Source organism: Thunnus albacares, chromosome 10 (genome assembly GCF_914725855.1).
Source record: "Thunnus albacares chromosome 10, fThuAlb1.1, whole genome shotgun sequence".
NCBI lineage: Eukaryota > Metazoa > Chordata > Actinopteri > Scombriformes > Scombridae > Thunnus > Thunnus albacares.
The window spans coordinates 23,021,533-23,038,184 of NC_058115.1; the positions used below are offsets into that span (position 1 = coordinate 23,021,533).

General features: G+C 38.4%; 1 protein-coding gene across 8 annotated transcripts in view; it reads right to left on the reverse strand.

The window, feature by feature from the left end:
- enox2 (ecto-NOX disulfide-thiol exchanger 2) overlaps positions 1-16,652 on the reverse strand; it is a 188,213-nt gene that overhangs the window by 143,373 nt on the left and 28,188 nt on the right. Inside the window, exon 1 of one of the 8 annotated variants that reach the window (XM_044363288.1) lies at positions 5,645-5,664. The exons of the other annotated variants lie outside the window; for them this stretch is intronic. The gene's annotated coding sequence lies outside the window, so the exon portion shown is untranslated. Of the gene's footprint in view, positions 1-5,644; positions 5,665-16,652 lie in introns of those variants that run through there. 8 annotated transcript variants of the gene reach the window in all.

Sequence of the window (16,652 nt, forward strand, 5' to 3'; positions counted from 1 at the left end):
TACATTTGTCTGGAAATCATAAAAACATGTCCACCACATCAAGTAGGGTAAAAAGCCTGACTACTACAACTACACAAACTATGGGGTTCACATGTGCATCTACGGGTGTGTGTGTGTGTGTTTTTTTGTTTTTTTTATATATTTTAGCTGGTATTAGAGGTAAATTGTGATATTTTGCAGAAGATAATCCATCTCTGCTATTCTGGCTTAAGTACATGCTTCATTTTGAAAAACGTCAATCATTTTTTACCAACAATGCATTACCCAAACCTTCAAGATGTCAAGTGACGAGGTAGACACCACTAAAAAATATAAAATTAAAATTCTTATCAGTCTTATTCATTCGTGGCCTCTACCATCAACCAGGCTTCTAAGCAACAATCAGATAAAAGCTCATACTACTTATTTCTATAAAATATCTCTCTTGACCTAAATGTTACACGTAATTTTATGCAGTCTACTATTAAATCCTTGAACATAGTTTCTTTAGAATGCCAAACAACAGCGTAAGCTGGTGTGAGCATTGTAGGGTATCCACTATAGCTAGGTAGGGATAGATATCGAGAACAGGTACTAAATTGGCACCGGTTCCTGACCGGTCAGTACTGACATATTGTTAAGCTCCTGGACAAACAGTGCTGCTATAGGTATTTATGTAACATTAATTCATTCTAACATAGCTGATGCAGGTGGTGGTAATGCACCTTAATGCTGGTTGCCACCTGCCATAAAATGGACAAAAGGAGAAGATAGCACTGCACAGCCAGCGGCAGGCCAAGGAGACAGCCACCGACCAGGGTGAGTCTGAGACGGACGCCCGGTGGAAGAGAGGTCTCCTCCGGTCTCGTCCGGGCTCATCAGGCTCCGAGGTAACGCTTTCTTCTGCCTTCTGCTTAGAAGTAGTGAATTTACAGCTCAAAGCAACTTAATATGATATAGTCTCTGATTTTTTTTGATATCAGCAAAAAACACTAACACTAGATATAATCATGATATCACCCACTAAGTAGTTAGCACATATTAGCTCTAAACGTCTTTTAAAAGATGATCACATTACTTTTGTAGTTAAGACATTGTGCTCATAGCTTGTGTTGCTGCTTCCAGCAAAGGGCTGACGCATAAAAGTAGAATACTGAAGGATTCATTTACTGTAATTTTATTGTATTTATGTGTATAATTTAACAAATGGGAAAAAGACACAAAAAAGGGGTGTTGATAAAATACTGCTTACTGGGATGTAGCCTATAGTGTAATTCTGTGGAAAAGTGGATTTAATGTGCTGTTTCTTGACATAACTGGGAACAGGACTGCTTGAGAATGCAGGTATGAAAATCCCAATTGCTTCATATATGAAGTAATAGTTTCCATTACTAAAACCAAACCACATCTTCTGCTTTAACCATATCCAAAACAGAAATGTAAAACTGTAAGACTATTATGATGCTTGTTGTATTGCAAACCTGGAGGCAGAGCTTTAAATTAGCTTTTGTTTGTACTTTTTACACTTAAAGGAAATAAACTAATTTTAACAAAGAACACCAAAGACATTTGTACCAAACACCATCAAGGTACACACATGGTATCTATGACGAAATCAGAATTACATATTAGAAATGTAAATGTTTTGGTTCTACATTACAAACACAGTAGTAGAAATACTTACACCTTTACAATCCTACTACCAGATAAGCAAGCAAGAATTCCCAATTCGAGTATTATGGTTTTACACATTTGGATGTCACATAGATGTCACATTTGGGTTGTGGGAATGACAATGCTTCACTGGATATAGCTGTGTTGTCACGTTTGTAATAACATGGTTATTTCTGTCATCCTTCCCAAACTAACAATGTGCAAAACTGAGCAATCTCTAAAACCAATCTCATTTATATATTTAACTACATATAATAGAAATAATAAAGCATGCACTAAAAATATAGCCACAACTCTTCCCACGCCATTGAAAACATATAATCATGTGGTACAGTATTTGTTTGTTAATGAGCCCCTGCTGATATGTTGAAAAGAGGACAGTCTGTCAAGCTCTCCTACACACAGGGAAACAACATGTTGGAGAGATGGCAGCACCACTGTGCTGCAATATGTGAAGCCAACATGTAAACAGTAACAAATAAATTTTTAAAATGAATACACAGAAACACTAAAGCAGTCATCTGTGCCTGCTGGGTGCATTTCTTGAAGATGTGCTCATAAATTTGTTTGTCATAAATGTTCAAATCATTTCATTCAGATAGTGAACTGATCCATAAACAGTTTATATAAACAATGTTATAAACAACTTAAAAAAATACTGACATTCACTGCATTCGGCAGTAGGTAATAAAAATGGTGCAACAGAAATATGTGTGCTATAAATCATCCATATAGCATTTCTACCAACTGACAAGTCACTTGTGCTGTGTTGATATTACGCCACGGATTTAACAATAAACATAACACATGTCACAAAAAATGTTACTTAGAAGATATAGGGACCTATTTTAACGATCTAAAGCACACGGTCTGAAGCGCATGGCGCAATTGCATTTAGGGTGTGTCCAAATCCGCTTTCGCTATTTTAACGGCGGAAAAATGGTTGATGCGCCAGGCGCATGGTTGAAAGGGGTTGTCCTTAGTCTCCTAATTAATCATGGGTGTGTTTTCGGTGTAACATACAATAGACCAATCACAGTGTCATCTCCCATTCCCTTTAAGAGTCAGGTGCGCTTGCACCTTGGCAGATTGCTATTATGATGGCGCATTTGCCAAGTAGTAAGAAGGAGCGTTTCTCTGCAGAGGAAACGGATCTGCTCGTGCGCAAAGTGAAAGCGCACGATCCATAACGAGCACACTGGCCTCTGCTGCTCCTGGACCCTCCCGTGGTCAGCCCCAGACCACCAGTTTAAGATCCTGTTCATTGATTTGTTGCAAATTTATCTTCGTTTGGTTTTTGAAAAGGTTTATTTTTTTAGTTACAGCTTTGGTTTCTTTAAAATCCTTTTGTTCAGTCATGGAGTAACAGGTCAAATCAACGGGGTTTTAATTGCTGATCACTGTACGCTCAAAAATGTTAAAGAATATTTGTTAAATATTGTTCAAAAATTAAATCATTAATTTTAATCATGTAAATAATTATTAACACAGTTATCAGGACTTGATCAGCTCTCTAAGGTTCTGATCCTGCTGCTGGCAGCAGTTAGAAGTTGTGCAGATTTATTTCCTTCATTAGTTTAATAATTGTTTTCACCTCATTTATTTCCTCATGTGTTCCACATGTCATCATGTATTGATGCAGCAGAGAGGCGATCTGTGTCTGATCCGTTGTTTAAATACCTACATGTATTGCCACGATTTGGTCAAATAATTAAATAATTTAATCCGTCATTACTGTGATCAGTTAATTCTGATAAATATTATGACTAAGCATTATGACATGTTTTTTTTTAAAATATGTTAATATACACAATAATAATCTTTCACATTGTAATCCTTTTATTTGTTACCTTTTGCATGTTTGTGCGCTGCTGCGCATCCTATGTGTGTAACAAGCAGAGTGTATGTTGTGCACTCATCTGTGTAGGTGCACATTACTGTCTTTATAATGTGCCCTTAAAATAACAGTGAAACACTGCGCCATTGACTTTAGACCAGGTTTTTGTTGGTCAATAGCGCGATCACTCTCTGCTGCCTCAAGATAGCAATATGCCGACAATGTGCCAGACGGCACCTTACTTTTAGACCAACACACCCATGGGCACACTGATGGGCACAAGTGCCTTCGCTACTTTAGCAACATGGGCGCTGGACGGGAAAATGACAACTACGGCGGTCTTAAAATAACAAAGACACTTGCGCTGCGCTTGGTGCCGCTTTGCGCCAGGCGTAAGATAGGGCCCATAATATTTTTGGAAGTGCAAGATCACCAGAGGGCAAAGAGAGGGCAAAGTAGACGCATCCACTGTTCTCCAACAAACAATGATCAAAGAGAAAGAACTGGTTACAAGTACGGTGCATCTTTCTTGAGACATGGCTCAGGCTGAACACTCTGATATTGAGCAGGAAAACAATTTTCCACAATGTTAACAGACATAGCCAGAGGACCAACACAATACCATTTTCTATCACCACAAGACAGGAAACAAACCCCTAAGTATGTACAAATGAAATTGCAACTAAAGTAAAGCACTTCTGAAGCAGTTGGAGAATAAAAGGCAAATCCAAAAGTATAAAGTATTTTTCATATAAGCATGTAAAAGTATCCTCATGTCTAGATAGTACTGTTGGCTGAGAGACCCACTGCAGGCAATGTAGAGTCAAGACAACTATTCTGCATGCAACAAAATACTGGCAATAAAGAAACTAATGAACCTAGCCAGGCTGCTTTTCATAATTTGTAAACACTATGTCAGTCTCTGAGGCACAAAACTCTGTTAACTGACAGCCGTGGTGCTGTTTATGGGAAACAAACTTACTGACTGAACTGTTTCACTAAAGGCAGTCTTGGGAGAGGCTTTCGCTCTGTAATTTACGAGTGGGCTGGGAGCCAGTATGTGTTGTTTAACAGCCAGAGCCACGTGCTGTCTTTGCATTCATGGCCAATGAGGAGGTTGGGGAAATCATTTTCTCCTTCTCGCTCACAGACACGGTGAGCTCAAGCTCGGGGTATCATTTGGTAGCACGAGAACCCCCACAGAATTTCACTCAAAAGAAGAAAAATAAACAGGATTTAATATCAGCTGAAGAGGCAGAGACAACACTTTAGGTGGCTAAATTGTTACTGTGTGGATTAGTTTTCCTCTGAGAACAAATCCAAAAAAAAAATCTCAAGTGTGTGTGTGCCCTTAGTTTATTATGTTAATTTGGAAAAGTATGACAAAGAGGGAACTTAATGAGAATATTAAAGAGTAAATGACTAACTATTAGACATGGCAATAAATTGGAACAACGCTGTGTTGTTTTAAAGGTCTTTATAATTAACTTCAGCCTCCATCCTGTAAAAGTCAAGGCTTTTAAATCTATAAAAATCCTTCAAAATATGGCCTTTAACAGGAGCAATATCCCTGAATGTTTGATTACATTGTACAATAGTCTTCATTAAAATACATGGTTGTGCTGGGCCTGTTCCTAGTTTATATGTACTGTCTCGTGGTATAGTTAGGGGGTGGGGGGTGGGGGGCGGGGGGGTGCTGGAAAAGAGCAGAGGTGTTAAGTGAACCAACCCTTGGTAAATAAAGGTTTAAAAAAAGCAGTCTTGCATGTGAAGGGTAGATGGGGCTCAGCTCTCTCCGTCACAAGTACTTACATCAGGGAAGTGAGGCAGGAGGGCAGGCATGTAAGAGGGAAAGGATGAGACAGGGAGGCCAATACTGCTGCTACAGGCTGACACCTCTTTAACCGGGATGTCTCGCTAAAACTCATACCAAGTCGGGGGAACACTAAATTATAGCCCAATTGAAAAGAATAAAATTCCAAATAGATTACAGACAAGCCTTTTCTAGACACAATGGGAAATTGAGTTGTTAAAAGATTTGGGAACCGTGAAACCTTTGATCTACTCATTTGATAAACTCCAAACAACTTGGCTCTCTCCGTAGCGAGGATGACGCTGACTGAAACAGTAGGCAACCAAAACAGATTCACTGACCTGAGGAAGGTCAATAGAGAAGAATCAGGTTTTTTTCTCCATTCGCTCTGCACTGTATAAAACATAAAAAAAAGAAATAAAAAAGAAATAAAGAAATGTTTCTCATGCTGTTAGCTCTGACATACTTTGCCTGGTTAACATTAAAGTAAGCTAGAAAAAGGTATAATTGTTGGGTGTCCTAAATCACTTGTCATGCAATGAAAGCTGAGTGTGCAGCTGTCTCACTTATAACAGATTCTGTTTCTGCCTGTGCCAGCATTTGGACTGTGTGTGCGCTGTTCCACATCTCCTCATGTTCTATTAAAAAAAAATAAAGAGATAAATAAAGCGATGAAAGAACATTCCAAGTCCTTTGTCGATTGGTGCTCAAGTTTATGTATTTTATGCTGCAATGCACAATTTAAAATAATCCAAATTCGTCTGTCACTAATAATAATGAAATAATACCATCCATTCTCTTAGTGCAAGTTATGAGGAGGCATCCTCATTCAGTTGGTCTATTGTTTTCTCTCCGGGCCCTGACCAGAGTGCAAAGCCTTTGATTGAAAGGCAGATGAGTCTGTTCTCCTTAATGCAGGCTCCTCTCCAAACAGCTAATTACCTTGTCTCAACACCCAAGACGCGTCTGATAAGAAGTATGAGCTGCTTAGAAGTAAGGAGAAACTGCGCAGCACAATTAAACCTAGAGACAGTTAGGTTTTCAGGATGCAGGATAAACTGGGCAGATTTTTAAAGAAGGTTGCATGATATTACATTTACACAGTTGTGAAAGAATATCTGAAATCGCTCTAATGATGCTTTAGACGTGTTCATCTAACATGCATCTTAACTAGGCATTGAATGGTGAACAACAGTCATTTTGTATGAATGATAACAAAATACCTTAAACTATACCACTAAATTGTTGGATGAGCTGTTTAATCTGCTGACATGGCAGTAGAAGGCTCTTTTTATCCTTGAGCCTCATAGTAATTTCTCTCTCCAACAAATCTAGCCGTATCTTGTATGCAAAGTATAAATAATTCATCGTCAGACACAGTGAATTCTTTCATATTGCCCAGCGCCATCTTCACGGCTGATTAAGCTACCTAAGGGTCATTTACTTCATTGGTGGCAATGTGTCTGCAATCCTAGCCAGTCAGATCGGAGTGCTGACACTGAGGTTGGCTGGAAGGCTGCTAGACTGACTAGTAATCCTTAAAGACTGACAGTGTGCCAGGTTGTCTACCCTCCTGCCCACATTATGACAAGATGGAGGGAACTACTTATGTATGAGGGTGGAATTTTTTAATTATATACGGTTAAACTTGTTTCAGCAAAATCTTTCTTATGTAGTGATGCCTAAATTTATTGAGTCATATACAAAGCTGAGATTTATTCACAAAATTGTCCTTTCTGGGCACATTCAAATGCACTACTTGTGGAAGTGTGTGGATTCAAGCTTTTTAAACTGGTATTTTGTGTCATATGTGTTTTGTAGGATGACATCACCAAAGCTGCCCAAAGTATAGAGAGCTGAAATCCTAACATCACGTCTGGCCGAGCCTCTGTTCCACAAGCTTCTGTAACTTGGTGCAATCTCTCATTGAGCATTTCTTTCATCTGTCTTTCTGAAAAAAAAAAAATGAAGCATATTCCTGGTGTATCCAATTGGCATCCACTACAGCACTAGCTATTAGAAATTGAAACCCTTGTGATTTCACAACAACAATTACTTTGTGAGCCTACAAAATAACTATGGCTCGCATGAGAATTTACCAGCTCGGCAACGCGGATAATTCTGTCATCTTAACTCCATTTTGTTCATATCCATAATATTCAATAACACTAAAGTATTTTTCCGCTTTTCAGCTGTAATCTCTGCTGTCTAAACTTCTACATTGTTCAGTCCTCTCTTTCCTAACTGACTGCAGCCCCTCATCTCGCCAACAGGCTCGCCTCTTTCAACCCTGCAACAGTCTCGGTAGTTAGATGGTGAAAGGTAAAAACATCCTTATCAAGGTATAAAATGAAGTGCACAGCATATTGTTGAGTACGGCTATGGCAGCTGGGGTTTTTTTTTTTTTTTTTTTTTTTTTACAAATGTCAATGTGATTTTGAACAAGATTTTACTACGTCTGGAACCCAGAAAACAGCTCCTTTTTTACCCTTAACAGGAGAACGAGTCCTCACACCTAAACAACAAAGTAGCAGGCTGTTTATCAGTGTGTTCCAAAATTACTCTTGTAAGTGCTTTGCTGATCATGTGTCTGAGGTTATGAAACACCGTCTTGCCATTCGCACTCCGATGTGAATGTAAACATAGGTCTCTGTATTGTGAGCTGTATGACCATTGCTGTTGCTGTTTTTCTGGAGAGGATAATAGTGCACACAACCGTAACAGGTTGCTTGTCAGTTTTCTGTACTCTAATAGTGGAGCACCATGTCTGAATCTGAACCTTGAACAGATTTTCAGATCTGTTTCTCAGTGTGAAGAACAAGACACTTCAGGCAGTGCTCTCTATCCTCTAGGGAGACCTTAAGGTGAACGTAATTTCTTTCCAGTTTAGTGGTGTATGACTCAGACATGCTAACAAACAGTGAAAGAACTAACTATACAGAGAATGCAATGCCCCAATTGGACAATGACCATCACTGAGTATATATATGTATGTATGTATGTATGTATGTATGTATGTATGTATGTATGTATGTATGTATGTATATAAAAAGACTAAAAATACTTTGAAATATTGAAGTTACAGCTTGATACTGCACTGGTTGTGTTATACTATGGCATACTACACAGAATTAAACACCCTATTATCATTACTAATGCTCTTGTTCACGATGCCCAACGTCTGTCGGATCAAACCATTACTGGCTTGTATCCTGTCATCTGAAAAGGCCTTTAAATGTCTCTATTATGACTGGAGCTCATAACAAGAGTAGCTTCATTGTCCTGATACCTGTTTCCTCACATACTAAGCATACTGGCACTCTTCAGTCTGCTCATCTCTTTCTGGCACAATTGACTGATGGATTTCCAAACTCTGCATCAGCCAAAGCTATTAAGTGGTTTGCTGGAGCGAAATGACTTTACTGTTCCCAGAGTGCAACATTAAGCTCAGCAATTCCTGCCTGCTATTGTCTAGGGCCACTGTGACAAACTTAATTTCTTGCCAGACAAGCACAAACACTTATGCCGACACACACAATAAATAACAAAAACGAAAAAAAAAAAAGAAATCATCTGAATGGTTCTGTTTTCTCTTTTTGCTTTAGCAATGATTTTGATCATATGAGGTGACCCATGCCAAATGCACCAATAAATCTGAGTGAATGGCTTGTCTTTTTTGATGCTTAGGAATTGGTGAAATAATGGACCAATATAATGTTCGAAACCACTGTATAATACAATAACTACCCATAATGAGTTATCCATCAAGTTCTCAGAGTAAAGAATTAACACAAGGCTTGCACTATTAAAGGAAGTTAACTGAAAACCATCTGTCAAGATAAACATCTTGCTTATGGCCAAATACATAAATTGATAACCATTATTTGGATTTAACAAACCATGAAAAAAAGACAAGCTCTGTAGTGAAAAGCTGTTGGCTTTACTGTATGAAAATGAGGAAAATGACTAAAGGATGCAGCCTTACTTCTGTTCCCTGTGTTAAGTGTGCATTATTCCTGGTCATACCTGAGTCTTAGGGGATAAATCCACTCTTTATATTCATGGTGACAGACTGGATGGCCCAGGCATCGTGTGGCACTATGTGGTTCAAGTTTGCCTGCCATGGTTAACCAAGCATAGAGCTGATTTCCCAGTCCAAAGCCCTAGCTGTGGCTATATCCCACAAGAACTAGTGAAAGTGTAGTGCACATGCAATACAAATAATATAGTCTAATGACACTACAAAAAGTAGATCTAGGAAGCCTTGCTGGTGCAGAAAAAAGCTGAACTAAAAGAATCGGTGCCTTCATTGTCAACAGCATGGCTGGTATGCAATCAGTCAGTACCACTGAGAGAAGAAAGTGATTTGATTATTTTTGTCCATAATGTGCTCTAATCTTTGCAAGTGTCAGCATGAATTAAACACTTGAATACTGTTTATTCTGCACACAATCTTTAGTCATCCTTGAGAAAATACACTTGATCATTTCCCTATTTTTTTTTTTTTTTTTACAAGGTTTGTCATAGTATATCCCCAGGATTTTAAATGCAGTAAATTACAGTGTGAAATTGCCTTGACATTATTCTTTACGTAGAGAAAAGGACACTATAACAGCATAAATAAAATCTGACTCTTAAAGCTGGATTCATAATGGGTGCAAGCAGGTTAACTATAGATATCTATGGTGTAGGTTTTCATTCACAGCTCAGTGTTGCATTTCAAAACATTTCCATCACTACCGCAGTTGACGGATGTACTGTGACAAGGCTGAATCGTGCTTTAATTACAGTAAATTCCCCATAATTCCCCATAGTTATTGTTTACATACTTTCATTCACTTTGTGATACAGCATGAGGTTGAGAAGGTCTGCCTCGCTTCATTACTGAATGAGAGTATTCTGTTCAATTGCAGTATTTCCATTTTTAATTCTCTGTGACAGAGAGCAACACACATGATAAACAGAGAAATTGCAGTACAGATGGCTTTGCTTCATTCTCAACAATCTCTACCAGCATCACAATCTAGCAGGAGAAAACACAAGCAGCCAATCACAGTTCTTACTGGTAGCTTTGCAGTATCTCTGTGGCTGCCATAGTCCCACCGTGTAGTTACATTTTTGAGGAGGCCCATGTACAGCATAGCTACGGTGGCTACATCCATAGGCTCTGTAGCTAAAGTGTAAGCCCTTCACACAGAAATATAAACTCAGCCTCAGAAACTAGACACACATTAAGTTCTTCTGTCAGATGCTTGACCCACTATTGTTGTAAAACACTGTATGCAAAAATGAATATTTAATATGAAAAACTATGACTTACATTAAGAGGCATGATCTGTAGCCATGGTACATACATACAGTAATATGACCATTTATCAACTGTCAGAGTAAAACACCAGTGTGATTAAACCATTTACATACTTACATAAAATGGCAAAATGTAGTTTTTTTAAAAAATGCTAATCATGCTGTTAAGGTGTGGTTATATTCACAATTACATCACATTAACAGCTTGATTAGTATAAAAACATTTTGCTATTTTATGTAATTATTAACACTTAATTGTTATTTAATGCTTTTTTGACCTTCACTGACAGAGCAACATGAGCTCTGTCGCATTCTACAAATGCTTAATCACTAGGGCTGTAGGCTGGTGGATTAGTTGGTTAATATGCTCTCGTCTGAACGAATTCTCATTTTCATAAGGAGAAAAGTACCACATCAATAGCCAGTGTTTCCCCTATAATAGTATAGGCCTGGCAGGCCGCCAGGCCAACAACAACCCCTGCCAGGCCAAAAAATATTTTTTAAATGTCAAAAATAACGCCAATTATCCATTCATTCGCAAATCAATAGCGTTTGGGAGCCTCTGAGCAGCGCTGTCTCAAAACATGAGTTAATGTCTGTGTCGTTGCCTGGGAAACTGCAGGTAGCATGATTCCTTTTAAGGAATAGGGCAGAGCATAGGCGAGTGAGCGCAAGCTGCAGAAAAATAACGGTGAATGCGAGCGGAGCAGAAAAAGGTTAGCATTAAGTTGTTAGTCTGGCAGTAAATGTACAGTACAGACTACAGTGTGTCAGTTAATAAATGCTGCAGCTTGTCAAGACCATGAAAAGTGAAGGGGCTTAGCTCCAAAGTTAGCAACAATGGGTTAGCCTAACCTGACAATGAAATAGAGAACAGAGAAATGTGTGGCTGTTGAGTTCACTCTGTCCCGTAACATTCAACAACTTTTAATTTTTTTTTGAATACCTACAGTTTTAATTCCTGTAACTTATACTGCATGATACCAACACAGACCATTAAATCAGAGGCTAAGTAAGGGATAATGCCCGACAAGGTGTCCATTATCAGGAATTAACCATTAATTCCTGATTATGGACACATCAAAGAGCATTATCCCTCTTATACCACGGTCACTTGCGAAAGAAAAAAATAAGACCATTAATTTATATTTTCATGCATTTTACAATCAAAATCTAAACTTTTTCACAAGCCATAACTCAGTTTCCCAGGTTACACCTGAGGGTTTGACTAATACCTGAAAAAATCATTACCATCCCATAAGGCTCTATTTACTCCAGTAAATAGAAAGAATCTTAGATACGACTTGGCAACGGGAGATATTTTCAGTCCGTTCAGTTAATAGAACTCTTTGGCTCAGCTATGAGCCAGAAAGCTAACATTATGCTTACATTCAAAGTCAATAACATTGCATAATATGTTTAACAACACAATGACAAATGATGGGCCACGTGTACTGTTGGCTGCAGCCTGAAGAAGCGAGATTAACAGCGAATAGGATGCAAGTTGATCGCTTATGTGATGAAAAGTAACAGTAAGTTCAGAGGAGTAGTGTACTTCTTGTAGCTTGTATGTTACAACCACCATCCTGTGTTGTTCAGAGGATAAGGTACTGAAGGTATTAATAGCCCATTTTGGGTTTTTTTTTGTTTTTTTGTGTTGATCTCATCTTCATCTTCTATTTGATTTCATTCTCCCGGTGTTAACTCCTTGTGCCGTTTCTTCTTTTTCTTTTCAATTTCTCTTTCTTCAGCTGTATCCCAGTCATAAAAGTTATCATATTCTCCAAACAGGTTAAAAGAAATGTTGAAGTCACTTATTGTTAGCTTGTTATTGCTTTGACTGCGTCCCTGTTGCTATGGTTACTCATTTTAGTCAGCACATTAATTTAGAATAGTGAACAGACAGTTTCACTGGAACTAATTAGTAGTTGTCCATTATCAGAAAATAATGGATACCCTGCAGCCAACCAGAATCAAGTATTCACCCAGACCATGGTATAAAAGTAAAGTATTTAACTGGAGCAAACTGTCAAGGGTTATTAGTCATATATCTTGTTTTCTCCCCTCCATTGTAGTGAGTGGGGTCTGGCTGCAGTGCTTCTTTGTCTCGAGGCCTTATCTGGCTATGAAGCGCAGAGCTCTGAGCTGCTGTCTCTATTGGCATGGTGATGGAGGCAAGGCCTGCCATCCCAGATAAACCTCCCTCTGTTCTCCCAGCAGCCCAGCAGGCTTCATGTTTGCTGCAGGTGTCAGAGAAAATGTTCCCATAGCCATTAGACTTTAACGCTGCTAGTGACATGTTGGCACCTCTGATGGGAGACGACTGAAGATGGGGGAAAGTGATGATGGGTGAGATGGAGACAGACAACATAGGGACAAGACAGAATGAGGGGGGAAAGTCAGATTTGGATGGCTACCAAATAACAGTTACAATGGAGAATAACTGTTACAGTTATTGTATTTTTATATTTTCATTTCAATAACTATGTGATTAAAAGCAAACATAATAAGACATATTATTTAGCCCAGTAGCTCAATCAACATTTATTTAAATGCTAAGTACCACAGTATGTTGAAAACATGTAAGAGAAGACATTGCTGTGCTGGAGACACATTTTAACAAAAAAAATCCATAAAAACAGCAGAGGTAGTCAAGTTTAAAAAAAACTGTATGTAATGATTACTGTACACCATGAAGAAAAAAAAATCCATAACCAAAATCCAAACAGTTGAGGCAGACAGGTTGTAGCAACCAAACAGTAATGATGGTAGTTGTTGTTGCTCCAAAACTGTAACCAGGGGAAAAACCTTGTTAAGCTGAATATTCAGCAGCCATACTGCTTCCAGGTGGCAAGAGATTGGAAAATTGGACAAGAACTCATAATTGAATGCACTAAAAGTGTTGTCTCTCCTTAAAAAATCATTTAAAACAGCAAAAGAAAAACACTAAATGTGGGAAGAAATTAATCTGACAGTCCAAAACTGATAGAAAGATATTACATTTACAGAAGACTAAAAGGTTGCTTAAAAGCATGACTTGACATATAAATGAACGTCCATTACATTCAAACCCTTGCCAAACAAGTTCACACAATGCTGATTAAGCCTATCACTAACAGATAAATCTCTCTGTATTTCACAGTATACAGAGTTTTTAAATCTGGTTTCTGGTATGACATTCCTGCGCTGGTGCACCGGTAGAGCAGAAGGCTGCTGAAGCTAAGTATCCCAGAATGCATTTAACACCAACTGGCAGCGATGGTGGAGATTAAGCTGTTGTAATTTTCGCTGTAGGACTGGTAATATGTCACTTTATTAAGTTGCAATATTTTTGAGTCAAGAAAGTAACCATTTAGATTCCCAATATGCGGTCAGTTTATCCAAATAATGCCTATTTGGAAATTTGCTCTGACGTTTTCCGAGCTGTGAGGAGCCCCTGGCTGTATGAGACCAGCCGGTCAGCATACTTCATTAGGCATGTGTCGACAGCGTTTTTGTAATTACTCTCACTGCCTAAAGGGGGACACAAAAGTTCTGCACTGCAGGTTTAAAAGATAAATTGATTGTCAAAACTGTTTAATTTTTTCGGCTCAAATGTTTAGTTTTCACTTCATATCAACAAACTATCAAGGATTAAGTGAATACAAATGATGCTTATTTTGAGTCATATTCTAATTAATTTGATTATTATCACTGAATGAAAGATTAGGTGTTGTTATGTGTAACAGATTTTTTTTAAGTATCTCAGAAGCCACCTATTTGTCAATACACAGGTTTGGTAAAAATCAGTGTTATACCAAACGCTGGGAACTATACTACAGGTATGGTAGACTTGCCCATCTGTGGGTACTGAGGCCAATGTGAATGTGGGGACAAACAACCACCACACCACCTTGCCAGGCAGGGAGCAGGACACCAAAAAGGCAGATTAGACCACCTGGCCCTGCCAGACTGTCGGCCTATTTATACCCCGGACAATAATTTACACCAGGACTGCCTAGTACCACAGAGTCAGAGACCCAGGGGGAGGCAGCTCTGTGTGACGTTCCTATGATGAAGAAAAAAAAGTCACTGTGATGACCTTCTGGCTTCCTTTTCCCTGTAAGGCTTTCCCAGAGGAGTGCACTAATGACAATGTCCTCCTCTGCCTACAATATACTCCTTCAGTCACAAGAAAAACCTCTCAATATATAAGAGTAACACAACAAAATTAATCTTCAAACATGACCTGGATTATTTATGTGAAAGCATCTTATTAATATATCTCTTGAGCACAACATTTCACGGTGACAGCATGAAAAACAAATATTCTTCCCTGCTGACAATAAAACTGTGGTCTATATACAGTACAGTATATTCTGCACAGGACTGCAATAAAGCCTTTGATTAAGCTTGTGTCAGAGCTTGATATCTCATGCTGTCAAAGCTGGGGTCAGACATAAAAAAAGAAAAAACTAGAGATGAAACTTCACAAGATCAACTGAGAAGTGCAAAGGATAAACAGCAGCACATTTAGTTTCTTGGCTTATGAGAAACAATGGGCATGAACTGAAATATGCTCCATGTTCTATCTGCTCTGTAAACACTGCCAAATTCTAAAATTAGTAATCTTACTGTTTTGCAGTAAACCACACTGCAATTAAACCAGGAAACGAGTTGCTTAAACTCAGAACCCCCAAAGAGCTCTATTTTCTGCTCCTGCCACTGCTGACATTTTCCCATTAGTGGCACAAGCGCGTAATTTGGTGGCACCAATATTTCATTTCAGAGACCGTTTCACACAGTAATGAACATGTCACCACTGTGTTTAACAGATAGAATAAAAGTAAAGAATCTGAATCACTCAGAAATTACTTATCAGACTCATTATCGCAGTTCATACAAACCCAGTGACAGTTTATTTTGCTGTTTCTCAACTCTGAGTTGTACAAATATCTAATGTGATGAACTTTGCAATCATACTTAAAAAGAACATGCTTTTTACTCTCACGCAAATTAGAGTTTAGACTGTGATTTTGTGATTAGAGAGAAAAAGTACTATCAGCAGATTGAAAGGAAGTAAACAAATGAGGAAAACTGAACATCTTGTGCTGCTATGCTACAGTACGTGACTGGCTGAAAAAAAACAAAAAAAAAAAACTTAAATGGGACAGTCATGCAAATACATTTGCATGATACAATTAAATGTGCGCACTCTTGAGATTCTCAATCTGCATGCCACACAAAACCTTGGAATCTTATTGGTCTCAATTTGTGTGAAAGAAACATCTGGTGTCTCAGGAGTTTGATACTATCAAGGCAGTTTTTGTAACTGCTCTGCTGCCAATGCATAGCTACATTTTTAATTTGCAGACAAATGACAAACAACATTAGGAAACGGTGTTTTGGGGGTGAAAACAAACACTTTAAATCTATCAAATCATCTCAGATTAAGATTCAGAAGAATAAATAAACTTACAGATGATAAATGACAAGATCAATACCACTCTTGGGTAATAAAACAAGGGGAAGCAGCTAGCAAGGCCACGTTATATCTTTGTTTGTTTAATCTGAAACTGAAGTGTGAAAACAACAAGTTGTGGTTTGATAGAGGCTCATGGCAGGCTATTTCTCAGTCACTTTTCATACCCATTAAACAAACAACACATTATTTGCAAGTTGGTGAGCTTTAGGAGGTGCTAACTTTTGGACAGATAAGACAAGACTCTCTGCAAGAATTGTTTTCCAAACTGTCAAACTATTCCTTAAATTGTTCATCACAAAGTGACGGATGTTTATCTACAGTGGGAAATTTCTTACTGAGCCACTTTGTGAAAGCCACGTCAGAAGTTGTGCTGACTGTAGGTTGCCTGTACTATCATTTCTTCCTCAGTCACTGTCAAGGGAGCTGCTCCACAAACTCACTCTTGATGATACCAAAAATATCTTAGAACATACAGTAACTTTGGGAGGGTGATGCTGATTGCCAAAAGATCTGAGATAACTGAAATTATAAATATACTGTATGTGCATTCATACAGTATGTGCCAGTGTCAAAGTGAG